The following is a 25,000-nucleotide window of genomic DNA, read 5'->3' on the forward strand; positions in this document are numbered from 1 at the left end:
ACATACCATAGCTTAGAAACCATTAAAACATTCAATATTAAAACCTTCCCTTTCAAGTTTAATGTTCTCAATTTCCAAAAATTTAACCTTCTCTCTATTTCTGTTACTAGTTGCTCCCACATTTCATCTCTTACTTTCCTCTCATTTTTCCCCATTAAAATTCCTAAAATCCTTATTTCTTCCACTTCCTTGAAATTAAAACAATCCCTTAAAATCATAGCTTTACCAAATCTCATATACACCGTCTTATCTTCATTTACTTTACTCCCAGATCCTTTACAATATTCTTCTACAACCTTCATAACTTCTTTAACGCTCTCCTTTCCTTTTACTATTATCGTTGTGTCATCAGCATATTGAAAAACCTTCCCTTCAGACTTGTTTTCCTCAATTTCAATTCCAGTTATTTCTTCTTTTTGTTTTATAGCCAATCCCAACGGTTCCGATACAAGTGAATATAATAACGCTGAAAGTGGACACCCCTGTCTTATTGATCTTGTGATTTTAAAACATTCTGTTAAAAACCCATTACATTTTATTCTTGTTAAAGCACCCTTATATAAAATCTCAATCCATTTAATAAAATCTCCCCCAAAACCAAATTTCTTTAAAACATCAAATAAATACCCGTGTTCAACCCTATCAAAAGCTTTTTCAAAATCTAAACTAATTACGTATCCTTCTTCTTTCTCTTCTTTCAAGTACCATATTGTGTCTCTTATGCTCATTGTCGTGTCCGCTATATCTCTTCCTTTTACTCCGTACGCTTGATTTGTTTTGATTATACTTGGCATTACTTCCTTTAACCTGTTTGCTAAAACTTTCGCTAAAATCTTAAGATCTGTGTTTAGCATTGTGATTGGCCTGTAGTTTTTTAAATCTACTTTTTCTCCTTTCCTTTTATATATCAGTTTTGTTATGCCCATCCCCATTCTTTCATTAACTTCTTCTTTTCCAAAAATTTCTCTAAAAACTTCCTTTAAAATCTTTGTTAAAATCTCTTTAAAACATATATAAAATTCACTTCCTAAACCATCTATTCCTGGACTTTTCTTTTTATTCAGCTGCTGTATTGCTCTTTCTATCTCCTCTTCTCTGACTTCTTGATCACATTCTTTTTTATCTTCCTCGCTAATTTTTGCTTTTATCTGATTCAACAATTCCATTTTTTCGTTTTCTTTTACACCTCTTGTACTAAAAAGCTCTTCATAAAAATTCCTTATTTCTTCTAAAATTTTTTCATTCCCTTCTACAATTTCCCCATTTTTTCCTCTTATCTCTTTAATCGTTTCAGCTTTCCCTTTCTTTTTTTCCAAATCAAAAAAAAACTTGGTGCATTTTTCTCCCTCCACTGTATATTTAGCTTTGCTTCTTAACCTCGCCCCCTCATATTCTTTTTCCTCTATTTCTTTCAGTTTTCCCTCCATTTCCTTTATCTTTTGTATATCTTTATTTTCTTTATTCAATTCCACTTCCAAACTTTCCTTTATTTCTTTTTCTTTGTATCTTTTGCATTTGTGTATTATACTACAATACTTAATCGAGAATTTTTTAATTAAAAACTTTACGTTCTCCCACCATATTCTCTTATCTTCTTCATACATTTCATTTTCCTTTTCTTTTTCTATAATTTCTTTAACCTTTAAAACATAGTCTTCATTTTCTAACATTTTAGTATTTAAAACCCATATCCCTGGCCCTCTTTGCACTTTATTCCAGTCCATTTTAAAAAATAAAAACTTGTGATCGCTCAAACTTGTGTCTTCATACTTAATATTTTCGATAAAATTCTCCACATTCCTCGTACATAAAATAAAGTCAATTCTTGTTTTGCACACAAAGCTCCCTACTATTTGTATCCTTGAAAATTCTTTTTTCCTTTCATTTCTTTCTCTCCACACATCTATCATATTATTTTCTGCCATTAATGCTTTTAATTCTTTTCTCCCTGTATCAGTTTTAAAAACCATTCCTTCTGCCATGTCATGTTTATTAAAAACCGTGTTAAAATCCCCCATCATTATTATTTCCTTATACTTCTTTACAATACTTCTTAAAACATTAAAAAACTCTTTCTTTTCTTTCTCTTCCGTTGGTGCATGTACATTTACTAAAATCAATTCTCTTCCTTCATGTATTGTCTCAACCACCATACATTTTCCCATCGTATCTTTGTATAGAATTTTACTTGCTTTAAAAACATCATCCTTCATTAAAAAAGCCACTCCTCTTCCAAACCTCCCATCTCCATTATTGTATAAAATCCCTCCTTCCCATCTCTTTTTAAAATCATTCATCACATTTTCTCTCCAGTTTGTTTCTTGTAGCACAATAATGTCTTCTGTTTTACATTTTTCTTTTACATTTTCAAATTTCCTTAAGTTCAAAAGTCCTCTCGCATTAAAAGTCACACAACTTAGTACCATTAAAAATAAAAAGAATAAATATCTAAAAACCATTATTCTTAGTCTTTCTCCTCCAGTTCCTTTAACACCTCAAACCTGTTTAAACACTCGATTAGTCCTTTTTTCAACACTTTTTTCCTTGCAGTTTCTATATTTGGCTTTACCTTTAGCAATCTTCTTCGTCCTTGTCCCCTCTCCACTTTTTTCTTCTCGTCCTCCTCCATCCTTATTTCTCCTTCGCTGTCTGTTTCTTTGTCTTGTTCTTTTCCTTTTTGTCCATGATTTGAAGATATGTCCATTGGTGTCAACAGCGTGTCCTCTTCACTTATCTGTTCATCATCCTTTTCATTTCCTCCTTCTCCTTCTTGTCTGTTGTTTGTTCCTTCCTCTGCTTCCTTTGGTTGTGATTCGTCCTCTTCTTGTCTTTCCTCGTTGTTTCCTTCATGCACCTGTCTGTCTACCTGTACTTCCCTTCCTCCTACCTCTCCCTCCATCCAGCATTCACATTTATTTAAAATTTCTTGGCAATCCGGGCACCTGACGGCGTTGCAATCTCGTGCAAAATGGCCCCTTTCCTCACACTTATAGCACTTGAAATCTGGGCAATCTTTCAGTAGATGTCCTGGGCTCATGCACAGCCGACAGGTCTTTACCTGGTGGCTGTGCATCACCCTAAAGTACTGTGGCCCTTCCGCTGTTTCCAGCTTTGTGCTATAAGGGAGTGATGCCACTTCTTTGGGGAACCTCACCTTCACAAACCTGGTGCCGTCTTCTACGTCAGTGCCCGGATAGCACCTTCTTTTGATTTTAGATATGGGGGAAACCCCCCATCCTTCCAATTTGTCCAAAATGTCATTATCCTCCAGGTAGACAGGCAGGTGCATGAATGAAACAACGTAATCTTTATTTTGCAGCTTCTTTACTTCACAGTCCACTCCCTTTATTGTCAATCCATCGATTAAAACGTCGCACATTTCTTCCTGTTCTAGTGTCAGTTCATATTCTTTGCCTTGCCTGGGTCTTACAGCCAACACCTTTCCACTTCCAATTTGTTCCGAAATCGCTTTAATTATATCCTCCGCTCTCACTCCACTCACGTTCTCTGTACTTACGATCACTGTTGCCTCTTTTAAATATTTTCTTTCACCAAATCTTTTCCTTGCTTCTTGATCCTTTCCATTCCCAGTTCTTTGTCGATTCTCTAGTCCAGTGTCGTTTGCCATTCGTGTTCCTCCCGCCAGTCCAGTGTCTTTTGCCATTCGTGTTCCTCCCGCCAGTCCAGTGTCGTTTGCCATTCGTGTTCCTCCTGCCAGTCCATTGTCAATTACCGTGCGTGTTCCTCCAACCAGTCCAGTGTCGTTCGCCGTTAATCCGTCCATAATTGCAAAAATAAAATTAAAAACCACCCTCCAGCCAGCAAAAGCTGCTGTTAGGTGGTTTGAAAAGCAAAATAAAGCGAAAAAAACTAACTTAAAGTAACAAACTCGAAAAACAAAACACAAATAGAAAAACAAAAATGGGGGAGAGCCTTCCTCTCCAACTGCAGCCAACTCACTTCCTGGATCGTACCAACTAGATCGGGCGTGACCAAGGTGGTATGGCCGTAAGCGAATACTGCTGCCAAAATTGGGCTATTTAAAAGGTTAGACCATTAGTGAAGAAAACTAAGAACAACTTTTGAAAAAACTCAAACTCTTTCATGCTTTCTGAAGAATCTCAGAGACTTTTTAAGGCTTTTTGAAGCTCAGGCACTCTTTTTTTTTTTTTTAAAAGCTTACAGCACCTGGTATTCCCAGGCGGTCTCCCATCCAAGTACTAACCAGGCCCGACCCTGCTTAGCTTCCGAGATCAGACGAGATCGGGCGTGCCCAAGGTGGTATGGCCGTAAGCTAAAACTGCTGCCAAAATTGGGCTATTTAAAAGGTTAGACCATTAGTGAAGAAAACTAAGAACAACTTTTGAAAAAACTCAAGCTCTTTCATGCTTTCTGAAGAATCTCAGAGACTTTTTAAGGCTTTTTGAAGAAGCTCAGGGACTCTTTTTTTTTTTTCTTAAAAAAGCTTACAACACCTAGTATTCCCATGCGGCCTCCCATCCAAGTACTAACCAGGCCTTATTTAAAAGCTTAGACCATTAGTGAAGAAGACTAAGAAGAACTTTTGAAAAAACTCAAACTCTTTCATGCTTTCTGAAGAATCTCAGAGACTTTTTAAGGCTTTTTGAAGCTCAGGCACTCTTTTTTTTTTTTTTTTTTTTTTTTAAAAGCTTACAGCACCTGGTATTCCCAGGCGGTCTCCCATCCAAGTACTAACCAGGCCCGACCCTGCTTAGCTTCCGAGATCAGACGAGATCGGGCGTGCCCAAGGTGGTATGGCCGTAAGCGAATACTGCTGCCAAAATTGGGCTATTTAAAAGGTTAGACCATTAGTGAAGAAAACTAAGAACAACTTTTGAAAAAACTCAAACTCTTTCATGCTTTCTGAAGAATCTCAGAGACTTTTTAAGGCTTTTTGAAGCTCAGGCACTCTTTTTTTTTTTTTTAAAAGCTTACAGCACCTGGTATTCCCAGGCGGTCTCCCATCCAAGTACTAACCAGGCCCGACCCTGCTTAGCTTCCGAGATCAGACGAGATCGGGCGTGCCCAAGGTGGTATGGCCGTAAGCGAATACTGCTGCCAAAATTGGGCTATTTAAAAGGTTAGACCATTAGTGAAGAAAACTAAGAACAACTTTTGAAAAAACTCAAACTCTTTCATGCTTTCTGAAGAATCTCAGAGACTTTTTAAGGCTTTTTGAAGCTCAGGCACTCTTTTTTTTTTTTTTAAAAGCTTACAGCACCTGGTATTCCCAGGCGGGCTCCCATCCAAGTACTAACCAGGCCCGACCCTGCTTAGCTTCCGAGATCAGACGAGATCGGGCGTGCCCAAGGTGGTATGGCCGTAAGCGAATACTGCTGCCAAAATTGGGCTATTTAAAAGGTTAGACCATTAGTGAAGAAAACTAAGAACAACTTTTGAAAAAACTCAAACTCTTTCATGCTTTCTGAAGAATCTCAGAGACTTTTTAAGGCTTTTTGAAGCTCAGGCACTCTTTTTTTTTTTTTTAAAAGCTTACAGCACCTGGTATTCCCAGGCGGTCTCCCATCCAAGTACTAACCAGGCCCGACCCTGCTTAGCTTCCGAGATCAGACGAGATCGGGCGTGCCCAAGGTGGTATGGCCGTAAGCTAAAACTGCTGCCAAAATTGGGCTATTTAAAAGGTTAGACCATTAGTGAAGAAAACTAAGAACAACTTTTGAAAAAACTCAAGCTCTTTCATGCTTTCTGAAGAATCTCAGAGACTTTTTAAGGCTTTTTGAAGAAGCTCAGGGACTCTTTTTTTTTTTTCTTAAAAAAGCTTACAACACCTAGTATTCCCATGCGGCCTCCCATCCAAGTACTAACCAGGCCTTATTTAAAAGTTTAGACCATTAGTGAAGAAGACTAAGAAGAACTTTTGAAAAAACTCAAACTCTTTCATGCTTTCTGAAGAATCTCAGAGACTTTTTAAGGCTTTTTGAAGCTCAGGCACTCTTTTTTTTTTTTTTTTTTTTTTTAAAAGCTTACAGCACCTGGTATTCCCAGGCGGTCTCCCATCCAAGTACTAACCAGGCCCGACCCTGCTTAGCTTCCGAGATCAGACGAGATCGGGCGTGCCCAAGGTGGTATGGCCGTAAGCTAAAACTGCTGCCAAAATTGGGCTATTTAAAAGGTTAGACCATTAGTGAAGAAAACTAAGAACAACTTTTGAAAAAACTCAAGCTCTTTCATGCTTTCTGAAGAATCTCAGAGACTTTTTAAGGCTTTTTGAAGAAGCTCAGGGACTCTTTTTTTTTTTTCTTAAAAAAGCTTACAACACCTAGTATTCCCATGCGGCCTCCCATCCAAGTACTAACCAGGCCTTATTTAAAAGCTTAGACCATTAGTGAAGAAGACTAAGAAGAACTTTTGAAAAAACTCAAACTCTTTCATGCTTTCTGAAGAATCTCAGAGACTTTTTAAGGCTTTTTGAAGCTCAGGCACTCTTTTTTTTTTTTTTTTTTTTTTTAAAAGCTTACAGCACCTGGTATTCCCAGGCGGTCTCCCATCCAAGTACTAACCAGGCCCGACCCTGCTTAGCTTCCGAGATCAGACGAGATCGGGCGTGCCCAAGGTGGTATGGCCGTAAGCGAATACTGCTGCCAAAATTGGGCTATTTAAAAGGTTAGACCATTAGTGAAGAAAACTAAGAACAACTTTTGAAAAAACTCAAACTCTTTCATGCTTTCTGAAGAATCTCAGAGACTTTTTAAGGCTTTTTGAAGCTCAGGCACTCTTTTTTTTTTTTTTAAAAGCTTACAGCACCTGGTATTCCCAGGCGGTCTCCCATCCAAGTACTAACCAGGCCCGACCCTGCTTAGCTTCCGAGATCAGACGAGATCGGGCGTGCCCAAGGTGGTATGGCCGTAAGCTAAAACTGCTGCCAAAATTGGGCTATTTAAAAGGTTAGACCATTAGTGAAGAAAACTAAGAACAACTTTTGAAAAAACTCAAGCTCTTTCATGCTTTCTGAAGAATCTCAGAGACTTTTTAAGGCTTTTTGAAGAAGCTCAGGGACTCTTTTTTTTTTTTCTTAAAAAAGCTTACAACACCTAGTATTCCCATGCGGCCTCCCATCCAAGTACTAACCAGGCCTTATTTAAAAGCTTAGACCATTAGTGAAGAAGACTAAGAAGAACTTTTGAAAAAACTCAAACTCTTTCATGCTTTCTGAAGAATCTCAGAGACTTTTTAAGGCTTTTTGAAGCTCAGGCACTCTTTTTTTTTTTTTTTTTTTTTTTAAAAGCTTACAGCACCTGGTATTCCCAGGCGGTCTCCCATCCAAGTACTAACCAGGCCCGACCCTGCTTAGCTTCCGAGATCAGACGAGATCGGGCGTGCCCAAGGTGGTATGGCCGTAAGCTAAAACTGCTGCCAAAATTGGGCTATTTAAAAGGTTAGACCATTAGTGAAGAAAACTAAGAACAACTTTTGAAAAAACTCAAGCTCTTTCATGCTTTCTGAAGAATCTCAGAGACTTTTTAAGGCTTTTTGAAGAAGCTCAGGGACTCTTTTTTTTTTTTCTTAAAAAAGCTTACAACACCTAGTATTCCCATGCGGCCTCCCATCCAAGTACTAACCAGGCCTTATTTAAAAGCTTAGACCATTAGTGAAGAAGACTAAGAAGAACTTTTGAAAAAACTCAAACTCTTTCATGCTTTCTGAAGAATCTCAGAGACTTTTTAAGGCTTTTTGAAGCTCAGGCACTCTTTTTTTTTTTTTTTTTTTTTTTAAAAGCTTACAGCACCTGGTATTCCCAGGCGGTCTCCCATCCAAGTACTAACCAGGCCCGACCCTGCTTAGCTTCCGAGATCAGACGAGATCGGGCGTGCCCAAGGTGGTATGGCCGTAAGCGAATACTGCTGCCAAAATTGGGCTATTTAAAAGGTTAGACCATTAGTGAAGAAAACTAAGAACAACTTTTGAAAAAACTCAAACTCTTTCATGCTTTCTGAAGAATCTCAGAGACTTTTTAAGGCTTTTTGAAGCTCAGGCACTCTTTTTTTTTTTTTTAAAAGCTTACAGCACCTGGTATTCCCAGGCGGTCTCCCATCCAAGTACTAACCAGGCCCGACCCTGCTTAGCTTCCGAGATCAGACGAGATCGGGCGTGCCCAAGGTGGTATGGCCGTAAGCTAAAACTGCTGCCAAAATTGGGCTATTTAAAAGGTTAGACCATTAGTGAAGAAAACTAAGAACAACTTTTGAAAAAACTCAAGCTCTTTCATGCTTTCTGAAGAATCTCAGAGACTTTTTAAGGCTTTTTGAAGAAGCTCAGGGACTCTTTTTTTTTTTTCTTAAAAAAGCTTACAACACCTAGTATTCCCATGCGGCCTCCCATCCAAGTACTAACCAGGCCTTATTTAAAAGCTTAGACCATTAGTGAAGAAGACTAAGAAGAACTTTTGAAAAAACTCAAACTCTTTCATGCTTTCTGAAGAATCTCAGAGACTTTTTAAGGCTTTTTGAAGCTCAGGCACTCTTTTTTTTTTTTTTTTTTTTTTTAAAAGCTTACAGCACCTGGTATTCCCAGGCGGTCTCCCATCCAAGTACTAACCAGGCCCGACCCTGCTTAGCTTCCGAGATCAGACGAGATCGGGCGTGCCCAAGGTGGTATGGCCGTAAGCGAATACTGCTGCCAAAATTGGGCTATTTAAAAGGTTAGACCATTAGTGAAGAAAACTAAGAACAACTTTTGAAAAAACTCAAACTCTTTCATGCTTTCTGAAGAATCTCAGAGACATTTTAAGGCTTTTTGAAGCTCAGGCACTCTTTTTTTTTTTTTTAAAAGCTTACAGCACCTGGTATTCCCAGGCGGTCTCCCATCCAAGTACTAACCAGGCCCGACCCTGCTTAGCTTCCGAGATCAGACGAGATCGGGCGTGCCCAAGGTGGTATGGCCGTAAGCGAATACTGCTGCCAAAATTGGGCTATTTAAAAGGTTAGACCATTAGTGAAGAAAACTAAGAACAACTTTTGAAAAAACTCAAACTCTTTCATGCTTTCTGAAGAATCTCAGAGACTTTTTAAGGCTTTTTGAAGCTCAGGCACTCTTTTTTTTTTTTTAAAAAGCTTACAGCACCTGGTATTCCCAGGCGGTCTCCCATCCAAGTACTAACCAGGCCCGACCCTGCTTAGCTTCCGAGATCAGACGAGATGGGGCGTGCCCAAGGTGGTATGGCCGTAAGCGAATACTGCTGCCAAAATTGGGCTATTTAAAAGGTTAGACCATTAGTGAAGAAAACTAAGAACAACTTTTGAAAAAACTCAAACTCTTTCATGCTTTCTGAAGAATCTCAGAGACTTTTTAAGGCTTTTTGAAGCTCAGGCACTCTTTTTTTTTTTTTTAAAAGCTTACAGCACCTGGTATTCCCAGGCGGTCTCCCATCCAAGTACTAACCAGGCCCGACCCTGCTTAGCTTCCGAGATCAGACGAGATCGGGCGTGCCCAAGGTGGTATGGCCGTAAGCTAAAACTGCTGCCAAAATTGGGCTATTTAAAAGGTTAGACCATTAGTGAAGAAAACTAAGAACAACTTTTGAAAAAACTCAAGCTCTTTCATGCTTTCTGAAGAATCTCAGAGACTTTTTAAGGCTTTTTGAAGAAGCTCAGGGACTCTTTTTTTTTTTTCTTAAAAAAGCTTACAACACCTAGTATTCCCATGCGGCCTCCCATCCAAGTACTAACCAGGCCTTATTTAAAAGCTTAGACCATTAGTGAAGAAGACTAAGAAGAACTTTTGAAAAAACTCAAACTCTTTCATGCTTTCTGAAGAATCTCAGAGACTTTTTAAGGCTTTTTGAAGCTCAGGCACTCTTTTTTTTTTTTTTAAAAGCTTACAGCACCTGGTATTCCCAGGCGGTCTCCCATCCAAGTACTAACCAGGCCCGACCCTGCTTAGCTTCCGAGATCAGACGAGATCGGGCGTGCCCAAGGTGGTATGGCCGTAAGCTAAAACTGCTGCCAAAATTGGGCTATTTAAAAGGTTAGACCATTAGTGAAGAAAACTAAGAACAACTTTTGAAAAAACTCAAGCTCTTTCATGCTTTCTGAAGAATCTCAGAGACTTTTTAAGGCTTTTTGAAGAAGCTCAGGGACTCTTTTTTTTTTTTCTTAAAAAAGCTTACAACACCTAGTATTCCCATGCGGCCTCCCATCCAAGTACTAACCAGGCCTTATTTAAAAGCTTAGACCATTAGTGAAGAAGACTAAGAAGAACTTTTGAAAAAACTCAAACTCTTTCATGCTTTCTGAAGAATCTCAGAGACTTTTTAAGGCTTTTTGAAGCTCAGGCACTCTTTTTTTTTTTTTTTTTTTTTTTAAAAGCTTACAGCACCTGGTATTCCCAGGCGGTCTCCCATCCAAGTACTAACCAGGCCCGACCCTGCTTAGCTTCCGAGATCAGACGAGATCGGGCGTGCCCAAGGTGGTATGGCCGTAAGCTAAAACTGCTGCCAAAATTGGGCTATTTAAAAGGTTAGACCATTAGTGAAGAAAACTAAGAACAACTTTTGAAAAAACTCAAGCTCTTTCATGCTTTCTGAAGAATCTCAGAGACTTTTTAAGGCTTTTTGAAGAAGCTCAGGGACTCTTTTTTTTTTTTCTTAAAAAAGCTTACAACACCTAGTATTCCCATGCGGCCTCCCATCCAAGTACTAACCAGGCCTTATTTAAAAGCTTAGACCATTAGTGAAGAAAACTAAGAACAACTTTTGAAAAAACTCAAACTCTTTCATGCTTTCTGAAGAATCTCAGAGACTTTTTAAGGCTTTTTGAAGCTCAGGCACTCTTTTTTTTTTTTTTAAAAGCTTACAGCACCTGGTATTCCCAGGCGGGCTCCCATCCAAGTACTAACCAGGCCCGACCCTGCTTAGCTTCCGAGATCAGACGAGATCGGGCGTGCCCAAGGTGGTATGGCCGTAAGCGAATACTGCTGCCAAAATTGGGCTATTTAAAAGGTTAGACCATTAGTGAAGAAAACTAAGAACAACTTTTGAAAAAACTCAAACTCTTTCATGCTTTCTGAAGAATCTCAGAGACTTTTTAAGGCTTTTTGAAGCTCAGGCACTCTTTTTTTTTTTTTTAAAAGCTTACAGCACCTGGTATTCCCAGGCGGTCTCCCATCCAAGTACTAACCAGGCCCGACCCTGCTTAGCTTCCGAGATCAGACGAGATCGGGCGTGCCCAAGGTGGTATGGCCGTAAGCGAATACTGCTGCCAAAATTGGGCTATTTAAAAGGTTAGACCATTAGTGAAGAAAACTAAGAACAACTTTTGAAAAAACTCAAACTCTTTCATGCTTTCTGAAGAATCTCAGAGACTTTTTAAGGCTTTTTGAAGCTCAGGCACTCTTTTTTTTTTTTTTTTTTTTTAAAAGCTTACAGCACCTGGTATTCCCAGGCGGTCTCCCATCCAAGTACTAACCAGGCCCGACCCTGCTTAGCTTCCGAGATCAGACGAGATCGGGCGTGCCCAAGGTGGTATGGCCGTAAGCTAAAACTGCTGCCAAAATTGGGCTATTTAAAAGGTTAGACCATTAGTGAAGAAAACTAAGAACAACTTTTGAAAAAACTCAAGCTCTTTCATGCTTTCTGAAGAATCTCAGAGACTTTTTAAGGCTTTTTGAAGAAGCTCAGGGACTCTTTTTTTTTTTTCTTAAAAAAGCTTACAACACCTAGTATTCCCATGCGGCCTCCCATCCAAGTACTAACCAGGCCTTATTTAAAAGCTTAGACCATTAGTGAAGAAGACTAAGAAGAACTTTTGAAAAAACTCAAACTCTTTCATGCTTTCTGAAGAATCTCAGAGACTTTTTAAGGCTTTTTGAAGCTCAGGCACTCTTTTTTTTTTTTTTTTTTTTTTAAAAGCTTACAGCACCTGGTATTCCCAGGCGGTCTCCCATCCAAGTACTAACCAGGCCCGACCCTGCTTAGCTTCCGAGATCAGACGAGATCGGGCGTGCCCAAGGTGGTATGGCCGTAAGCTAAAACTGCTGCCAAAATTGGGCTATTTAAAAGGTTAGACCATTAGTGAAGAAAACTAAGAACAACTTTTGAAAAAACTCAAGCTCTTTCATGCTTTCTGAAGAATCTCAGAGACTTTTTAAGGCTTTTTGAAGAAGCTCAGGGACTCTTTTTTTTTTTTCTTAAAAAAGCTTACAACACCTAGTATTCCCATGCGGCCTCCCATCCAAGTACTAACCAGGCCTTATTTAAAAGCTTAGACCATTAGTGAAGAAGACTAAGAAGAACTTTTGAAAAAACTCAAACTCTTTCATGCTTTCTGAAGAATCTCAGAGACTTTTTAAGGCTTTTTGAAGCTCAGGCACTCTTTTTTTTTTTTTTTTTTTTTTAAAAGCTTACAGCACCTGGTATTCCCAGGCGGTCTCCCATCCAAGTACTAACCAGGCCCGACCCTGCTTAGCTTCCGAGATCAGACGAGATCGGGCGTGCCCAAGGTGGTATGGCCGTAAGCGAATACTGCTGCCAAAATTGGGCTATTTAAAAGGTTAGACCATTAGTGAAGAAAACTAAGAACAACTTTTGAAAAAACTCAAACTCTTTCATGCTTTCTGAAGAATCTCAGAGACTTTTTAAGGCTTTTTGAAGCTCAGGCACTCTTTTTTTTTTTTTTAAAAGCTTACAGCACCTGGTATTCCCAGGCGGTCTCCCATCCAAGTACTAACCAGGCCCGACCCTGCTTAGCTTCCGAGATCAGACGAGATCGGGCGTGCCCAAGGTGGTATGGCCGTAAGCGAATACTGCTGCCAAAATTGGGCTATTTAAAAGGTTAGACCATTAGTGAAGAAAACTAAGAACAACTTTTGAAAAAACTCAAACTCTTTCATGCTTTCTGAAGAATCTCAGAGACTTTTTAAGGCTTTTTGAAGCTCAGGCACTCTTTTTTTTTTTTTTAAAAGCTTACAGCACCTGGTATTCCCAGGCGGTCTCCCATCCAAGTACTAACCAGGCCCGACCCTGCTTAGCTTCCGAGATCAGACGAGATCGGGCGTGCCCAAGGTGGTATGGCCGTAAGCGAATACTGCTGCCAAAATTGGGCTATTTAAAAGGTTAGACCATTAGTGAAGAAAACTAAGAACAACTTTTGAAAAAACTCAAACTCTTTCATGCTTTCTGAAGAATCTCAGAGACTTTTTAAGGCTTTTTGAAGCTCAGGCACTCTTTTTTTTTTTTTTTTTTTTTAAAAGCTTACAGCACCTGGTATTCCCAGGCGGTCTCCCATCCAAGTACTAACCAGGCCCGACCCTGCTTAGCTTCCGAGATCAGACGAGATCGGGCGTGCCCAAGGTGGTATGGCCGTAAGCTAAAACTGCTGCCAAAATTGGGCTATTTAAAAGGTTAGACCATTAGTGAAGAAAACTAAGAACAACTTTTGAAAAAACTCAAGCTCTTTCATGCTTTCTGAAGAATCTCAGAGACTTTTTAAGGCTTTTTGAAGAAGCTCAGGGACTCTTTTTTTTTTTTCTTAAAAAAGCTTACAACACCTAGTATTCCCATGCGGCCTCCCATCCAAGTACTAACCAGGCCTTATTTAAAAGCTTAGACCATTAGTGAAGAAGACTAAGAAGAACTTTTGAAAAAACTCAAACTCTTTCATGCTTTCTGAAGAATCTCAGAGACTTTTTAAGGCTTTTTGAAGCTCAGGCACTCTTTTTTTTTTTTTTTTTTTTTTTAAAAGCTTACAGCACCTGGTATTCCCAGGCGGTCTCCCATCCAAGTACTAACCAGGCCCGACCCTGCTTAGCTTCCGAGATCAGACGAGATCGGGCGTGCCCAAGGTGGTATGGCCGTAAGCTAAAACTGCTGCCAAAATTGGGCTATTTAAAAGGTTAGACCATTAGTGAAGAAAACTAAGAACAACTTTTGAAAAAACTCAAGCTCTTTCATGCTTTCTGAAGAATCTCAGAGACTTTTTAAGGCTTTTTGAAGAAGCTCAGGGACTCTTTTTTTTTTTTCTTAAAAAAGCTTACAACACCTAGTATTCCCATGCGGCCTCCCATCCAAGTACTAACCAGGCCTTATTTAAAAGCTTAGACCATTAGTGAAGAAGACTAAGAAGAACTTTTGAAAAAACTCAAACTCTTTCATGCTTTCTGAAGAATCTCAGAGACTTTTTAAGGCTTTTTGAAGCTCAGGCACTCTTTTTTTTTTTTTTTTTTTTTTAAAAGCTTACAGCACCTGGTATTCCCAGGCGGTCTCCCATCCAAGTACTAACCAGGCCCGACCCTGCTTAGCTTCCGAGATCAGACGAGATCGGGCGTGCCCAAGGTGGTATGGCCGTAAGCGAATACTGCTGCCAAAATTGGGCTATTTAAAAGGTTAGACCATTAGTGAAGAAAACTAAGAACAACTTTTGAAAAAACTCAAACTCTTTCATGCTTTCTGAAGAATCTCAGAGACTTTTTAAGGCTTTTTGAAGCTCAGGCACTCTTTTTTTTTTTTTTAAAAGCTTACAGCACCTGGTATTCCCAGGCGGTCTCCCATCCAAGTACTAACCAGGCCCGACCCTGCTTAGCTTCCGAGATCAGACGAGATCGGGCGTGCCCAAGGTGGTATGGCCGTAAGCGAATACTGCTGCCAAAATTGGGCTATTTAAAAGGTTAGACCATTAGTGAAGAAAACTAAGAACAACTTTTGAAAAAACTCAAACTCTTTCATGCTTTCTGAAGAATCTCAGAGACTTTTTAAGGCTTTTTGAAGCTCAGGCACTCTTTTTTTTTTTTTTAAAAGCTTACAGCACCTGGTATTCCCAGGCGGTCTCCCATCCAAGTACTAACCAGGCCCGACCCTGCTTAGCTTCCGAGATCAGACGAGATCGGGCGTGCCCAAGGTGGTATGGCCGTAAGCGAATACTGCTGCCAAAATTGGGCTATTTAAAAGGTTAGACCATTAGTGAAGAAAACTAAGAACAACTTTTGAAAAAACTCAAACTCTTTCATGCTTTCTGAAGAATCTCAGAGACTTTTTAAGGCTTTTTGAAGCTCAGGCACTCTTTTTTTTTTTTTTAAAAGCTTACAGCACCTGGTATTCCCAGGCGGTCTCCCATCCAAGTACTAACCAGGCCCGACCCTGCTTAGCTTCCGAGATCAGACGAGATCGGGCGTGCCCAAGGTGGTATGGCCGTAAGCGAATACTGCTGCCAAAATTGGGCTATTTAAAAGGTTAGACCATTAGTGAAGAAAACTAAGAACAACTTTTGAAAAAACTCAAACTCTTTCATGCTTTCTGAAGAATCTCAGAGACTTTTTAAGGCTTTTTGAAGCTCAGGCACTCTTTTTTTTTTTTTTAAAAGCTTACAGCACCTGGTATTCCCAGGCGGTCTCCCATCCAAGTACTAACCAGGCCCGACCCTGCTTAGCTTCCGAGATCAGACGAGATCGGGCGTGCCCAAGGTGGTATGGCCGTAAGCGAATACTGCTGCCAAAATTGGGCTATTTAAAAGGTTAGACCATTAGTGAAGAAAACTAAGAACAACTTTTGAAAAAACTCAAACTCTTTCATGCTTTCTGAAGAATCTCAGAGACTTTTTAAGGCTTTTTGAAGCTCAGGCACTCTTTTTTTTTTTTTTTTTTTTTTAAAAGCTTACAGCACCTGGTATTCCCAGGCGGTCTCCCATCCAAGTACTAACCAGGCCCGACCCTGCTTAGCTTCCGAGATCAGACGAGATCGGGCGTGCCCAAGGTGGTATGGCCGTAAGCTAAAACTGCTGCCAAAATTGGGCTATTTAAAAGGTTAGACCATTAGTGAAGAAAACTAAGAACAACTTTTGAAAAAACTCAAGCTCTTTCATGCTTTCTGAAGAATCTCAGAGACTTTTTAAGGCTTTTTGAAGAAGCTCAGGGACTCTTTTTTTTTTTTCTTAAAAAAGCTTACAACACCTAGTATTCCCATGCGGCCTCCCATCCAAGTACTAACCAGGCCTTATTTAAAAGCTTAGACCATTAGTGAAGAAGACTAAGAAGAACTTTTGAAAAAACTCAAACTCTTTCATGCTTTCTGAAGAATCTCAGAGACTTTTTAAGGCTTTTTGAAGCTCAGGCACTCTTTTTTTTTTTTTTTTTTTTTTTAAAAGCTTACAGCACCTGGTATTCCCAGGCGGTCTCCCATCCAAGTACTAACCAGGCCCGACCCTGCTTAGCTTCCGAGATCAGACGAGATCGGGCGTGCCCAAGGTGGTATGGCCGTAAGCTAAAACTGCTGCCAAAATTGGGCTATTTAAAAGGTTAGACCATTAGTGAAGAAAACTAAGAACAACTTTTGAAAAAACTCAAGCTCTTTCATGCTTTCTGAAGAATCTCAGAGACTTTTTAAGGCTTTTTGAAGAAGCTCAGGGACTCTTTTTTTTTTTTCTTAAAAAAGCTTACAACACCTAGTATTCCCATGCGGCCTCCCATCCAAGTACTAACCAGGCCTTATTTAAAAGCTTAGACCATTAGTGAAGAAGACTAAGAAGAACTTTTGAAAAAACTCAAACTCTTTCATGCTTTCTGAAGAATCTCAGAGACTTTTTAAGGCTTTTTGAAGCTCAGGCACTCTTTTTTTTTTTTTTTTTTTTTTTAAAAGCTTACAGCACCTGGTATTCCCAGGCGGTCTCCCATCCAAGTACTAACCAGGCCCGACCCTGCTTAGCTTCCGAGATCAGACGAGATCGGGCGTGCCCAAGGTGGTATGGCCGTAAGCGAATACTGCTGCCAAAATTGGGCTATTTAAAAGGTTAGACCATTAGTGAAGAAAACTAAGAACAACTTTTGAAAAAACTCAAACTCTTTCATGCTTTCTGAAGAATCTCAGAGACTTTTTAAGGCTTTTTGAAGCTCAGGCACTCTTTTTTTTTTTTTTAAAAGCTTACAGCACCTGGTATTCCCAGGCGGTCTCCCATCCAAGTACTAACCAGGCCCGACCCTGCTTAGCTTCCGAGATCAGACGAGATCGGGCGTGCCCAAGGTGGTATGGCCGTAAGCGAATACTGCTGCCAAAATTGGGCTATTTAAAAGGTTAGACCATTAGTGAAGAAAACTAAGAACAACTTTTGAAAAAACTCAAACTCTTTCATGCTTTCTGAAGAATCTCAGAGACTTTTTAAGGCTTTTTGAAGCTCAGGCACTCTTTTTTTTTTTTTTAAAAGCTTACAGCACCTGGTATTCCCAGGCGGTCTCCCATCCAAGTACTAACCAGGCCCGACCCTGCTTAGCTTCCGAGATCAGACGAGATCGGGCGTGCCCAAGGTGGTATGGCCGTAAGCGAATACTGCTGCCAAAATTGGGCTATTTAAAAGGTTAGACCATTAGTGAAGAAAACTAAGAACAACTTTTGAAAAAACTCAAACTCTTTCATGCTTTCTGAAGAATCTCAGAGACTTTTTAAGGCTTTTTGAAGCTCAGGCACTCTTTTTTTTTTTTTAAAAAGCTTACAGCACCTGGTATTCCCAGGCGGTCTCCCATCCAAGTACTAACCAGGCCCGACCCTGCTTAGCTTCCGAGATCAGACGAGATGGGGCGTGCCCAAGGTGGTATGGCCGTAAGCGAATACTGCTGCCAAAATTGGGCTATTTAAAAGGTTAGACCATTAGTGAAGAAAACTAAGAACAACTTTTGAAAAAACTCAAACTCTTTCATGCTTTCTGAAGAATCTCAGAGACTTTTTAAGGCTTTTTGAAGCTCAGGCACTCTTTTTTTTTTTTTTAAAAGCTTACAGCACCTGGTATTCCCAGGCGGTCTCCCATCCAAGTACTAACCAGGCCCGACCCTGCTTAGCTTCCGAGATCAGACGAGATCGGGCGTGCCCAAGGTGGTATGGCCGTAAGCTAAAACTGCTGCCAAAATTGGGCTATTTAAAAGGTTAGACCATTAGTGAAGAAAACTAAGAACAACTTTTGAAAAAACTCAAGCTCTTTCATGCTTTCTGAAGAATCTCAGAGACTTTTTAAGGCTTTTTGAAGAAGCTCAGGGACTCTTTTTTTTTTTTCTTAAAAAAGCTTACAACACCTAGTATTCCCATGCGGCCTCCCATCCAAGTACTAACCAGGCCTTATTTAAAAGCTTAGACCATTAGTGAAGAAGACTAAGAAGAACTTTTGAAAAAACTCAAACTCTTTCATGCTTTCTGAAGAATCTCAGAGACTTTTTAAGGCTTTTTGAAGCTCAGGCACTCTTTTTTTTTTTTTTAAAAGCTTACAGCACCTGGTATTCCCAGGCGGTCTCCCATCCAAGTACTAACCAGGCCCGACCCTGCTTAGCTTCCGAGATCAGACGAGATCGGGCGTGCCCAAGGTGGTATGGCCGTAAGCTAAAACTGCTGCCAAAATTGGGCTATTTAAAAGGTTAGACCATTAGTGAAGAAAACTAAGAACAACTTTTGAAAAAACTCAAGCTCTTTCATGCTTTCTGAAGAATCTCAGAGACTTTTTAAGGCTTTTTGAAGAAGCTCAGGGACTCTTTTTTTTTTTTCTTAAAAAAGCTTACAACACCTAGTATTCCCATGCGGCCTCCCATCCAAGTACTAACCAGGCCTTATTTAAAAGCTTAGACCATTAGTGAAGAAGACTAAGAAGAACTTTTGAAAAAACTCAAACTCTTTCATGCTTTCTGAAGAATCTCAGAGACTTTTTAAGGCTTTTTGAAGCTCAGGCACTCTTTTTTTTTTTTTTAAAAGCTTACAGCACCTGGTATTCCCAGGCGGTCTCCCATCCAAGTACTAACCAGGCCCGACCCTGCTTAGCTTCCGAGATCAGACGAGATCGGGCGTGCCCAAGGTGGTATGGCCGTAAGCTAAAACTGCTGCCAAAATTGGGCTATTTAAAAGGTTAGACCATTAGTGAAGAAAACTAAGAACAACTTTTGAAAAAACTCAAGCTCTTTCATGCTTTCTGAAGAATCTCAGAGACTTTTTAAGGCTTTTTGAAGAAGCTCAGGGACTCTTTTTTTTTTTTCTTAAAAAAGCTTACAACACCTAGTATTCCCATGCGGCCTCCCATCCAAGTACTAACCAGGCCTTATTTAAAAGCTTAGACCATTAGTGAAGAAGACTAAGAAGAACTTTTGAAAAAACTCAAACTCTTTCATGCTTTCTGAAGAATCTCAGAGACTTTTTAAGGCTTTTTGAAGCTCAGGCACTCTTTTTTTTTTTTTTTTTTTTTTAAAAGCTTACAGCACCTGGTATTCCCAGGCGGTCTCCCATCCAAGTACTAACCAGGCCCGACCCTGCTTAGCTTCCGAGATCAGACGAGATCGGGCGTGCCCAAGGTGGTATGGCCGTAAGCGAATACTGCTGCCAAAATTGGGCTATTTAAAAGGTTAGACCATTAGTGAAGAAAACTAAGAACAACTTTTGAAAAAACTCAAACTCTTTCATGCTTTCTGAAGAATCTCAGAGACTTTTTAAGGCTTTTTGAAGCTCAGGCACTCTTTTTTTTTTTTTTAAAAGCTTACAGCACCTGGTATTCCCAGGCGGTCTCCCATCCAAGTACTAACCAGGCCCGACCCTGCTTAGCTTCCGAGATCAGACGAGATCGGGCGTGCCCAAGGTGGTATGGCCGTAAGCGAATACTGCTGCCAAAATTGGGCTATTTAAAAGGTTAGACCATTAGTGAAGAAAACTAAGAACAACTTTTGAAAAAACTCAAACTCTTTCATGCTTTCTGAAGAATCTCAGAGACTTTTTAAGGCTTTTTGAAGCTCAGGCACTCTTTTTTTTTTTTTAAAAAGCTTACAGCACCTGGTATTCCCAGGCGGTCTCCCATCCAAGTACTAACCAGGCCCGACCCTGCTTAGCTTCCGAGATCAGACGAGATGGGGCGTGCCCAAGGTGGTATGGCCGTAAGCGAATACTGCTGCCAAAATTGGGCTATTTAAAAGGTTAGACCATTAGTGAAGAAAACTAAGAACAACTTTTGAAAAAACTCAAACTCTTTCATGCTTTCTGAAGAATCTCAGAGACTTTTTAAGGCTTTTTGAAGCTCAGGCACTCTTTTTTTTTTTTTTAAAAGCTTACAGCACCTGGTATTCCCAGGCGGTCTCCCATCCAAGTACTAACCAGGCCCGACCCTGCTTAGCTTCCGAGATCAGACGAGATCGGGCGTGCCCAAGGTGGTATGGCCGTAAGCTAAAACTGCTGCCAAAATTGGGCTATTTAAAAGGTTAGACCATTAGTGAAGAAAACTAAGAACAACTTTTGAAAAAACTCAAGCTCTTTCATGCTTTCTGAAGAATCTCAGAGACTTTTTAAGGCTTTTTGAAGAAGCTCAGGGACTCTTTTTTTTTTTTCTTAAAAAAGCTTACAACACCTAGTATTCCCATGCGGCCTCCCATCCAAGTACTAACCAGGCCTTATTTAAAAGCTTAGACCATTAGTGAAGAAGACTAAGAAGAACTTTTGAAAAAACTCAAACTCTTTCATGCTTTCTGAAGAATCTCAGAGACTTTTTAAGGCTTTTTGAAGCTCAGGCACTCTTTTTTTTTTTTTTAAAAGCTTACAGCACCTGGTATTCCCAGGCGGTCTCCCATCCAAGTACTAACCAGGCCCGACCCTGCTTAGCTTCCGAGATCAGACGAGATCGGGCGTGCCCAAGGTGGTATGGCCGTAAGCTAAAACTGCTGCCAAAATTGGGCTATTTAAAAGGTTAGACCATTAGTGAAGAAAACTAAGAACAACTTTTGAAAAAACTCAAGCTCTTTCATGCTTTCTGAAGAATCTCAGAGACTTTTTAAGGCTTTTTGAAGAAGCTCAGGGACTCTTTTTTTTTTTTCTTAAAAAAGCTTACAACACCTAGTATTCCCATGCGGCCTCCCATCCAAGTACTAACCAGGCCTTATTTAAAAGCTTAGACCATTAGTGAAGAAGACTAAGAAGAACTTTTGAAAAAACTCAAACTCTTTCATGCTTTCTGAAGAATCTCAGAGACTTTTTAAGGCTTTTTGAAGCTCAGGCACTCTTTTTTTTTTTTTTAAAAGCTTACAGCACCTGGTATTCCCAGGCGGTCTCCCATCCAAGTACTAACCAGGCCCGACCCTGCTTAGCTTCCGAGATCAGACGAGATCGGGCGTGCCCAAGGTGGTATGGCCGTAAGCGAATACTGCTGCCAAAATTGGGCTATTTAAAAGGTTAGACCATTAGTGAAGAAAACTAAGAACAACTTTTGAAAAAACTCAAACTCTTTCATGCTTTCTGAAGAATCTCAGAGACTTTTTAAGGCTTTTTGAAGCTCAGGCACTCTTTTTTTTTTTTTAAAAAGCTTACAGCACCTGGTATTCCCAGGCGGTCTCCCATCCAAGTACTAACCAGGCCCGACCCTGCTTAGCTTCCGAGATCAGACGAGATGGGGCGTGCCCAAGGTGGTATGGCCGTAAGCGAATACTGCTGCCAAAATTGGGCTATTTAAAAGGTTAGACCATTAGTGAAGAAAACTAAGAACAACTTTTGAAAAAACTCAAACTCTTTCATGCTTTCTGAAGAATCTCAGAGACTTTTTAAGGCTTTTTGAAGCTCAGGCACTCTTTTTTTTTTTTTTAAAAGCTTACAGCACCTGGTATTCCCAGGCGGTCTCCCATCCAAGTACTAACCAGGCCCGACCCTGCTTAGCTTCCGAGATCAGACGAGATCGGGCGTGCCCAAGGTGGTATGGCCGTAAGCTAAAACTGCTGCCAAAATTGGGCTATTTAAAAGGTTAGACCATTAGTGAAGAAAACTAAGAACAACTTTTGAAAAAACTCAAGCTCTTTCATGCTTTCTGAAGAATCTCAGAGACTTTTTAAGGCTTTTTGAAGAAGCTCAGGGACTCTTTTTTTTTTTTCTTAAAAAAGCTTACAACACCTAGTATTCCCATGCGGCCTCCCATCCAAGTACTAACCAGGCCTTATTTAAAAGCTTAGACCATTAGTGAAGAAGACTAAGAAGAACTTTTGAAAAAACTCAAACTCTTTCATGCTTTCTGAAGAATCTCAGAGACTTTTTAAGGCTTTTTGAAGCTCAGGCACTCTTTTTTTTTTTTTTAAAAGCTTACAGCACCTGGTATTCCCAGGCGGTCTCCCATCCAAGTACTAACCAGGCCCGACCCTGCTTAGCTTCCGAGATCAGACGAGATCGGGCGTGCCCAAGGTGGTATGGCCGTAAGCTAAAACTGCTGCCAAAATTGGGCTATTTAAAAGGTTAGACCATTAGTGAAGAAAACTAAGAACAACTTTTGAAAAAACTCAAGCTCTTTCATGCTTTCTGAAGAATCTCAGAGACTTTTTAAGGCTTTTTGAAGAAGCTCAGGGACTCTTTTTTTTTTTTCTTAAAAAAGCTTACAACACCTAGTATTCCCATGCGGCCTCCCATCCAAGTACTAACCAGGCCTTATTTAAAAGCTTAGACCATTAGTGAAGAAGACTAAGAAGAACTTTTGAAAAAACTCAAACTCTTTCATGCTTTCTGAAGAATCTCAGAGACTTTTTAAGGCTTTTTGAAGCTCAGGCACTCTTTTTTTTTTTTTTTTTTTTTTTAAAAGCTTACAGCACCTGGTATTCCCAGGCGGTCTCCCATCCAAGTACTAACCAGGCCCGACCCTGCTTAGCTTCCGAGATCAGACGAGATCGGGCGTGCCCAAGGTGGTATGGCCGTAAGCTAAAACTGCTGCCAAAATTGGGCTATTTAAAAGGTTAGACCATTAGTGAAGAAAACTAAGAACAACTTTTGAAAAAACTCAAGCTCTTTCATGCTTTCTGAAGAATCTCAGAGACTTTTTAAGGCTTTTTGAAGAAGCTCAGGGACTCTTTTTTTTTTTTCTTAAAAAAGCTTACAACACCTAGTATTCCCATGCGGCCTCCCATCCAAGTACTAACCAGGCCTTATTTAAAAGCTTAGACCATTAGTGAAGAAGACTAAGAAGAACTTTTGAAAAAACTCAAACTCTTTCATGCTTTCTGAAGAATCTCAGAGACTTTTTAAGGCTTTTTGAAGCTCAGGCACTCTTTTTTTTTTTTTTTTTTTTTTTAAAAGCTTACAGCACCTGGTATTCCCAGGCGGTCTCCCATCCAAGTACTAACCAGGCCCGACCCTGCTTAGCTTCCGAGATCAGACGAGATCGGGCGTGCCCAAGGTGGTATGGCCGTAAGCGAATACTGCTGCCAAAATTGGGCTATTTAAAAGGTTAGACCATTAGTGAAGAAAACTAAGAACAACTTTTGAAAAAACTCAAACTCTTTCATGCTTTCTGAAGAATCTCAGAGACTTTTTAAGGCTTTTTGAAGCTCAGGCACTCTTTTTTTTTTTTTTAAAAGCTTACAGCACCTGGTATTCCCAGGCGGTCTCCCATCCAAGTACTAACCAGGCCCGACCCTGCTTAGCTTCCGAGATCAGACGAGATCGGGCGTGCCCAAGGTGGTATGGCCGTAAGCGAATACTGCTGCCAAAATTGGGCTATTTAAAAGGTTAGACCATTAGTGAAGAAAACTAAGAACAACTTTTGAAAAAACTCAAACTCTTTCATGCTTTCTGAAGAATCTCAGAGACTTTTTAAGGCTTTTTGAAGCTCAGGCACTCTTTTTTTTTTTTTAAAAAGCTTACAGCACCTGGTATTCCCAGGCGGTCTCCCATCCAAGTACTAACCAGGCCCGACCCTGCTTAGCTTCCGAGATCAGACGAGATGGGGCGTGCCCAAGGTGGTATGGCCGTAAGCGAATACTGCTGCCAAAATTGGGCTATTTAAAAGGTTAGACCATTAGTGAAGAAAACTAAGAACAACTTTTGAAAAAACTCAAACTCTTTCATGCTTTCTGAAGAATCTCAGAGACTTTTTAAGGCTTTTTGAAGCTCAGGCACTCTTTTTTTTTTTTTTAAAAGCTTACAGCACCTGGTATTCCCAGGCGGTCTCCCATCCAAGTACTAACCAGGCCCGACCCTGCTTAGCTTCCGAGATCAGACGAGATCGGGCGTGCCCAAGGTGGTATGGCCGTAAGCTAAAACTGCTGCCAAAATTGGGCTATTTAAAAGGTTAGACCATTAGTGAAGAAAACTAAGAACAACTTTTGAAAAAACTCAAGCTCTTTCATGCTTTCTGAAGAATCTCAGAGACTTTTTAAGGCTTTTTGAAGAAGCTCAGGGACTCTTTTTTTTTTTTCTTAAAAAAGCTTACAACACCTAGTATTCCCATGCGGCCTCCCATCCAAGTACTAACCAGGCCTTATTTAAAAGCTTAGACCATTAGTGAAGAAGACTAAGAAGAACTTTTGAAAAAACTCAAACTCTTTCATGCTTTCTGAAGAATCTCAGAGACTTTTTAAGGCTTTTTGAAGCTCAGGCACTCTTTTTTTTTTTTTTAAAAGCTTACAGCACCTGGTATTCCCAGGCGGTCTCCCATCCAAGTACTAACCAGGCCCGACCCTGCTTAGCTTCCGAGATCAGACGAGATCGGGCGTGCCCAAGGTGGTATGGCCGTAAGCTAAAACTGCTGCCAAAATTGGGCTATTTAAAAGGTTAGACCATTAGTGAAGAAAACTAAGAACAACTTTTGAAAAAACTCAAGCTCTTTCATGCTTTCTGAAGAATCTCAGAGACTTTTTAAGGCTTTTTGAAGAAGCTCAGGGACTCTTTTTTTTTTTTCTTAAAAAAGCTTACAACACCTAGTATTCCCATGCGGCCTCCCATCCAAGTACTAACCAGGCCTTATTTAAAAGCTTAGACCATTAGTGAAGAAGACTAAGAAGAACTTTTGAAAAAACTCAAACTCTTTCATGCTTTCTGAAGAATCTCAGAGACTTTTTAAGGCTTTTTGAAGCTCAGGCACTCTTTTTTTTTTTTTTTTTTTTTTTAAAAGCTTACAGCACCTGGTATTCCCAGGCGGTCTCCCATCCAAGTACTAACCAGGCCCGACCCTGCTTAGCTTCCGAGATCAGACGAGATCGGGCGTGCCCAAGGTGGTATGGCCGTAAGCTAAAACTGCTGCCAAAATTGGGCTATTTAAAAGGTTAGACCATTAGTGAAGAA

The 25,000-nt window shown here is 40.1% G+C and overlaps 56 non-coding genes across 56 annotated transcripts; all 56 read right to left on the reverse strand.

Moving 5' to 3' along the window:
* Positions 1-4,176: 4,176 nt before the first annotated feature.
* LOC143731537 (5S ribosomal RNA) lies at positions 4,177-4,295 on the reverse strand. Its single transcript, XR_013200811.1, has one exon. It is a non-coding gene; the product is annotated as a 5S ribosomal RNA (ribosomal RNA).
* A 373-nt stretch (positions 4,296-4,668) lies between these two features.
* LOC143731539 (5S ribosomal RNA) lies at positions 4,669-4,787 on the reverse strand. Its single transcript, XR_013200813.1, has one exon. It is a non-coding gene; the product is annotated as a 5S ribosomal RNA (ribosomal RNA).
* A 162-nt stretch (positions 4,788-4,949) lies between these two features.
* LOC143731540 (5S ribosomal RNA) lies at positions 4,950-5,068 on the reverse strand. The gene has a single exon (XR_013200814.1). It is a non-coding gene; the product is annotated as a 5S ribosomal RNA (ribosomal RNA).
* A 162-nt stretch (positions 5,069-5,230) lies between these two features.
* LOC143731664 (5S ribosomal RNA) lies at positions 5,231-5,349 on the reverse strand. The gene has a single exon (XR_013200935.1). It is a non-coding gene; the product is annotated as a 5S ribosomal RNA (ribosomal RNA).
* Positions 5,350-5,511: 162 nt separating this feature from the next.
* LOC143731541 (5S ribosomal RNA) lies at positions 5,512-5,630 on the reverse strand. The gene has a single exon (XR_013200815.1). It is a non-coding gene; the product is annotated as a 5S ribosomal RNA (ribosomal RNA).
* A 372-nt stretch (positions 5,631-6,002) lies between these two features.
* On the reverse strand, positions 6,003-6,121 carry LOC143731542 (5S ribosomal RNA). Its single transcript, XR_013200816.1, has one exon. It is a non-coding gene; the product is annotated as a 5S ribosomal RNA (ribosomal RNA).
* A 372-nt stretch (positions 6,122-6,493) lies between these two features.
* LOC143731543 (5S ribosomal RNA) lies at positions 6,494-6,612 on the reverse strand. The gene has a single exon (XR_013200817.1). It is a non-coding gene; the product is annotated as a 5S ribosomal RNA (ribosomal RNA).
* Positions 6,613-6,774: 162 nt separating this feature from the next.
* Positions 6,775-6,893, reverse strand: LOC143731544 (5S ribosomal RNA). Its single transcript, XR_013200818.1, has one exon. It is a non-coding gene; the product is annotated as a 5S ribosomal RNA (ribosomal RNA).
* A 372-nt stretch (positions 6,894-7,265) lies between these two features.
* LOC143731545 (5S ribosomal RNA) lies at positions 7,266-7,384 on the reverse strand. Its single transcript, XR_013200819.1, has one exon. It is a non-coding gene; the product is annotated as a 5S ribosomal RNA (ribosomal RNA).
* Positions 7,385-7,756: 372 nt separating this feature from the next.
* LOC143731546 (5S ribosomal RNA) lies at positions 7,757-7,875 on the reverse strand. The gene has a single exon (XR_013200820.1). It is a non-coding gene; the product is annotated as a 5S ribosomal RNA (ribosomal RNA).
* A 162-nt stretch (positions 7,876-8,037) lies between these two features.
* Positions 8,038-8,156, reverse strand: LOC143731547 (5S ribosomal RNA). Its single transcript, XR_013200821.1, has one exon. It is a non-coding gene; the product is annotated as a 5S ribosomal RNA (ribosomal RNA).
* Positions 8,157-8,528: 372 nt separating this feature from the next.
* On the reverse strand, positions 8,529-8,647 carry LOC143731548 (5S ribosomal RNA). Its single transcript, XR_013200822.1, has one exon. It is a non-coding gene; the product is annotated as a 5S ribosomal RNA (ribosomal RNA).
* A 162-nt stretch (positions 8,648-8,809) lies between these two features.
* On the reverse strand, positions 8,810-8,928 carry LOC143731550 (5S ribosomal RNA). Its single transcript, XR_013200824.1, has one exon. It is a non-coding gene; the product is annotated as a 5S ribosomal RNA (ribosomal RNA).
* Positions 8,929-9,090: 162 nt separating this feature from the next.
* On the reverse strand, positions 9,091-9,209 carry LOC143731680 (5S ribosomal RNA). The gene has a single exon (XR_013200950.1). It is a non-coding gene; the product is annotated as a 5S ribosomal RNA (ribosomal RNA).
* Positions 9,210-9,371: 162 nt separating this feature from the next.
* LOC143731551 (5S ribosomal RNA) lies at positions 9,372-9,490 on the reverse strand. The gene has a single exon (XR_013200825.1). It is a non-coding gene; the product is annotated as a 5S ribosomal RNA (ribosomal RNA).
* Positions 9,491-9,853: 363 nt separating this feature from the next.
* LOC143731552 (5S ribosomal RNA) lies at positions 9,854-9,972 on the reverse strand. Its single transcript, XR_013200826.1, has one exon. It is a non-coding gene; the product is annotated as a 5S ribosomal RNA (ribosomal RNA).
* Positions 9,973-10,344: 372 nt separating this feature from the next.
* LOC143731553 (5S ribosomal RNA) lies at positions 10,345-10,463 on the reverse strand. Its single transcript, XR_013200827.1, has one exon. It is a non-coding gene; the product is annotated as a 5S ribosomal RNA (ribosomal RNA).
* A 363-nt stretch (positions 10,464-10,826) lies between these two features.
* LOC143731665 (5S ribosomal RNA) lies at positions 10,827-10,945 on the reverse strand. Its single transcript, XR_013200936.1, has one exon. It is a non-coding gene; the product is annotated as a 5S ribosomal RNA (ribosomal RNA).
* Positions 10,946-11,107: 162 nt separating this feature from the next.
* On the reverse strand, positions 11,108-11,226 carry LOC143731554 (5S ribosomal RNA). Its single transcript, XR_013200828.1, has one exon. It is a non-coding gene; the product is annotated as a 5S ribosomal RNA (ribosomal RNA).
* A 169-nt stretch (positions 11,227-11,395) lies between these two features.
* LOC143731555 (5S ribosomal RNA) lies at positions 11,396-11,514 on the reverse strand. Its single transcript, XR_013200829.1, has one exon. It is a non-coding gene; the product is annotated as a 5S ribosomal RNA (ribosomal RNA).
* A 371-nt stretch (positions 11,515-11,885) lies between these two features.
* On the reverse strand, positions 11,886-12,004 carry LOC143731556 (5S ribosomal RNA). Its single transcript, XR_013200830.1, has one exon. It is a non-coding gene; the product is annotated as a 5S ribosomal RNA (ribosomal RNA).
* A 371-nt stretch (positions 12,005-12,375) lies between these two features.
* LOC143731557 (5S ribosomal RNA) lies at positions 12,376-12,494 on the reverse strand. Its single transcript, XR_013200831.1, has one exon. It is a non-coding gene; the product is annotated as a 5S ribosomal RNA (ribosomal RNA).
* Positions 12,495-12,656: 162 nt separating this feature from the next.
* On the reverse strand, positions 12,657-12,775 carry LOC143731558 (5S ribosomal RNA). Its single transcript, XR_013200832.1, has one exon. It is a non-coding gene; the product is annotated as a 5S ribosomal RNA (ribosomal RNA).
* A 162-nt stretch (positions 12,776-12,937) lies between these two features.
* LOC143731559 (5S ribosomal RNA) lies at positions 12,938-13,056 on the reverse strand. Its single transcript, XR_013200833.1, has one exon. It is a non-coding gene; the product is annotated as a 5S ribosomal RNA (ribosomal RNA).
* A 169-nt stretch (positions 13,057-13,225) lies between these two features.
* LOC143731561 (5S ribosomal RNA) lies at positions 13,226-13,344 on the reverse strand. Its single transcript, XR_013200835.1, has one exon. It is a non-coding gene; the product is annotated as a 5S ribosomal RNA (ribosomal RNA).
* A 372-nt stretch (positions 13,345-13,716) lies between these two features.
* On the reverse strand, positions 13,717-13,835 carry LOC143731562 (5S ribosomal RNA). Its single transcript, XR_013200836.1, has one exon. It is a non-coding gene; the product is annotated as a 5S ribosomal RNA (ribosomal RNA).
* A 371-nt stretch (positions 13,836-14,206) lies between these two features.
* Positions 14,207-14,325, reverse strand: LOC143731563 (5S ribosomal RNA). The gene has a single exon (XR_013200837.1). It is a non-coding gene; the product is annotated as a 5S ribosomal RNA (ribosomal RNA).
* A 162-nt stretch (positions 14,326-14,487) lies between these two features.
* Positions 14,488-14,606, reverse strand: LOC143731564 (5S ribosomal RNA). Its single transcript, XR_013200838.1, has one exon. It is a non-coding gene; the product is annotated as a 5S ribosomal RNA (ribosomal RNA).
* A 162-nt stretch (positions 14,607-14,768) lies between these two features.
* Positions 14,769-14,887, reverse strand: LOC143731565 (5S ribosomal RNA). The gene has a single exon (XR_013200839.1). It is a non-coding gene; the product is annotated as a 5S ribosomal RNA (ribosomal RNA).
* Positions 14,888-15,049: 162 nt separating this feature from the next.
* Positions 15,050-15,168, reverse strand: LOC143731566 (5S ribosomal RNA). The gene has a single exon (XR_013200840.1). It is a non-coding gene; the product is annotated as a 5S ribosomal RNA (ribosomal RNA).
* Positions 15,169-15,330: 162 nt separating this feature from the next.
* LOC143731567 (5S ribosomal RNA) lies at positions 15,331-15,449 on the reverse strand. Its single transcript, XR_013200841.1, has one exon. It is a non-coding gene; the product is annotated as a 5S ribosomal RNA (ribosomal RNA).
* Positions 15,450-15,619: 170 nt separating this feature from the next.
* Positions 15,620-15,738, reverse strand: LOC143731568 (5S ribosomal RNA). The gene has a single exon (XR_013200842.1). It is a non-coding gene; the product is annotated as a 5S ribosomal RNA (ribosomal RNA).
* A 372-nt stretch (positions 15,739-16,110) lies between these two features.
* Positions 16,111-16,229, reverse strand: LOC143731569 (5S ribosomal RNA). The gene has a single exon (XR_013200843.1). It is a non-coding gene; the product is annotated as a 5S ribosomal RNA (ribosomal RNA).
* A 372-nt stretch (positions 16,230-16,601) lies between these two features.
* On the reverse strand, positions 16,602-16,720 carry LOC143731570 (5S ribosomal RNA). Its single transcript, XR_013200844.1, has one exon. It is a non-coding gene; the product is annotated as a 5S ribosomal RNA (ribosomal RNA).
* Positions 16,721-16,882: 162 nt separating this feature from the next.
* Positions 16,883-17,001, reverse strand: LOC143731572 (5S ribosomal RNA). The gene has a single exon (XR_013200846.1). It is a non-coding gene; the product is annotated as a 5S ribosomal RNA (ribosomal RNA).
* A 162-nt stretch (positions 17,002-17,163) lies between these two features.
* LOC143731573 (5S ribosomal RNA) lies at positions 17,164-17,282 on the reverse strand. The gene has a single exon (XR_013200847.1). It is a non-coding gene; the product is annotated as a 5S ribosomal RNA (ribosomal RNA).
* Positions 17,283-17,444: 162 nt separating this feature from the next.
* Positions 17,445-17,563, reverse strand: LOC143731681 (5S ribosomal RNA). The gene has a single exon (XR_013200951.1). It is a non-coding gene; the product is annotated as a 5S ribosomal RNA (ribosomal RNA).
* A 162-nt stretch (positions 17,564-17,725) lies between these two features.
* Positions 17,726-17,844, reverse strand: LOC143731574 (5S ribosomal RNA). Its single transcript, XR_013200848.1, has one exon. It is a non-coding gene; the product is annotated as a 5S ribosomal RNA (ribosomal RNA).
* Positions 17,845-18,207: 363 nt separating this feature from the next.
* On the reverse strand, positions 18,208-18,326 carry LOC143731575 (5S ribosomal RNA). Its single transcript, XR_013200849.1, has one exon. It is a non-coding gene; the product is annotated as a 5S ribosomal RNA (ribosomal RNA).
* Positions 18,327-18,689: 363 nt separating this feature from the next.
* Positions 18,690-18,808, reverse strand: LOC143731576 (5S ribosomal RNA). The gene has a single exon (XR_013200850.1). It is a non-coding gene; the product is annotated as a 5S ribosomal RNA (ribosomal RNA).
* Positions 18,809-19,179: 371 nt separating this feature from the next.
* Positions 19,180-19,298, reverse strand: LOC143731577 (5S ribosomal RNA). Its single transcript, XR_013200851.1, has one exon. It is a non-coding gene; the product is annotated as a 5S ribosomal RNA (ribosomal RNA).
* Positions 19,299-19,460: 162 nt separating this feature from the next.
* On the reverse strand, positions 19,461-19,579 carry LOC143731578 (5S ribosomal RNA). The gene has a single exon (XR_013200852.1). It is a non-coding gene; the product is annotated as a 5S ribosomal RNA (ribosomal RNA).
* A 162-nt stretch (positions 19,580-19,741) lies between these two features.
* LOC143731682 (5S ribosomal RNA) lies at positions 19,742-19,860 on the reverse strand. The gene has a single exon (XR_013200952.1). It is a non-coding gene; the product is annotated as a 5S ribosomal RNA (ribosomal RNA).
* A 162-nt stretch (positions 19,861-20,022) lies between these two features.
* Positions 20,023-20,141, reverse strand: LOC143731579 (5S ribosomal RNA). Its single transcript, XR_013200853.1, has one exon. It is a non-coding gene; the product is annotated as a 5S ribosomal RNA (ribosomal RNA).
* A 363-nt stretch (positions 20,142-20,504) lies between these two features.
* On the reverse strand, positions 20,505-20,623 carry LOC143731580 (5S ribosomal RNA). Its single transcript, XR_013200854.1, has one exon. It is a non-coding gene; the product is annotated as a 5S ribosomal RNA (ribosomal RNA).
* Positions 20,624-20,986: 363 nt separating this feature from the next.
* LOC143731581 (5S ribosomal RNA) lies at positions 20,987-21,105 on the reverse strand. The gene has a single exon (XR_013200855.1). It is a non-coding gene; the product is annotated as a 5S ribosomal RNA (ribosomal RNA).
* Positions 21,106-21,267: 162 nt separating this feature from the next.
* On the reverse strand, positions 21,268-21,386 carry LOC143731683 (5S ribosomal RNA). Its single transcript, XR_013200953.1, has one exon. It is a non-coding gene; the product is annotated as a 5S ribosomal RNA (ribosomal RNA).
* A 162-nt stretch (positions 21,387-21,548) lies between these two features.
* On the reverse strand, positions 21,549-21,667 carry LOC143731583 (5S ribosomal RNA). The gene has a single exon (XR_013200857.1). It is a non-coding gene; the product is annotated as a 5S ribosomal RNA (ribosomal RNA).
* A 363-nt stretch (positions 21,668-22,030) lies between these two features.
* LOC143731584 (5S ribosomal RNA) lies at positions 22,031-22,149 on the reverse strand. Its single transcript, XR_013200858.1, has one exon. It is a non-coding gene; the product is annotated as a 5S ribosomal RNA (ribosomal RNA).
* A 372-nt stretch (positions 22,150-22,521) lies between these two features.
* Positions 22,522-22,640, reverse strand: LOC143731585 (5S ribosomal RNA). Its single transcript, XR_013200859.1, has one exon. It is a non-coding gene; the product is annotated as a 5S ribosomal RNA (ribosomal RNA).
* Positions 22,641-23,012: 372 nt separating this feature from the next.
* On the reverse strand, positions 23,013-23,131 carry LOC143731586 (5S ribosomal RNA). Its single transcript, XR_013200860.1, has one exon. It is a non-coding gene; the product is annotated as a 5S ribosomal RNA (ribosomal RNA).
* A 162-nt stretch (positions 23,132-23,293) lies between these two features.
* Positions 23,294-23,412, reverse strand: LOC143731587 (5S ribosomal RNA). The gene has a single exon (XR_013200861.1). It is a non-coding gene; the product is annotated as a 5S ribosomal RNA (ribosomal RNA).
* A 162-nt stretch (positions 23,413-23,574) lies between these two features.
* Positions 23,575-23,693, reverse strand: LOC143731684 (5S ribosomal RNA). Its single transcript, XR_013200954.1, has one exon. It is a non-coding gene; the product is annotated as a 5S ribosomal RNA (ribosomal RNA).
* A 162-nt stretch (positions 23,694-23,855) lies between these two features.
* Positions 23,856-23,974, reverse strand: LOC143731588 (5S ribosomal RNA). Its single transcript, XR_013200862.1, has one exon. It is a non-coding gene; the product is annotated as a 5S ribosomal RNA (ribosomal RNA).
* Positions 23,975-24,337: 363 nt separating this feature from the next.
* LOC143731589 (5S ribosomal RNA) lies at positions 24,338-24,456 on the reverse strand. Its single transcript, XR_013200863.1, has one exon. It is a non-coding gene; the product is annotated as a 5S ribosomal RNA (ribosomal RNA).
* Positions 24,457-24,828: 372 nt separating this feature from the next.
* Positions 24,829-24,947, reverse strand: LOC143731590 (5S ribosomal RNA). The gene has a single exon (XR_013200864.1). It is a non-coding gene; the product is annotated as a 5S ribosomal RNA (ribosomal RNA).
* Positions 24,948-25,000: the final 53 nt, after the last annotated feature.

Source organism: Siphateles boraxobius, unplaced genomic scaffold, assembly GCF_051911475.1.
Source record: "Siphateles boraxobius isolate OS27281-9 unplaced genomic scaffold, OSU_SipBor_1 87, whole genome shotgun sequence".
Taxonomy (NCBI): Eukaryota; Metazoa; Chordata; class Actinopteri; order Cypriniformes; family Leuciscidae; genus Siphateles; species Siphateles boraxobius.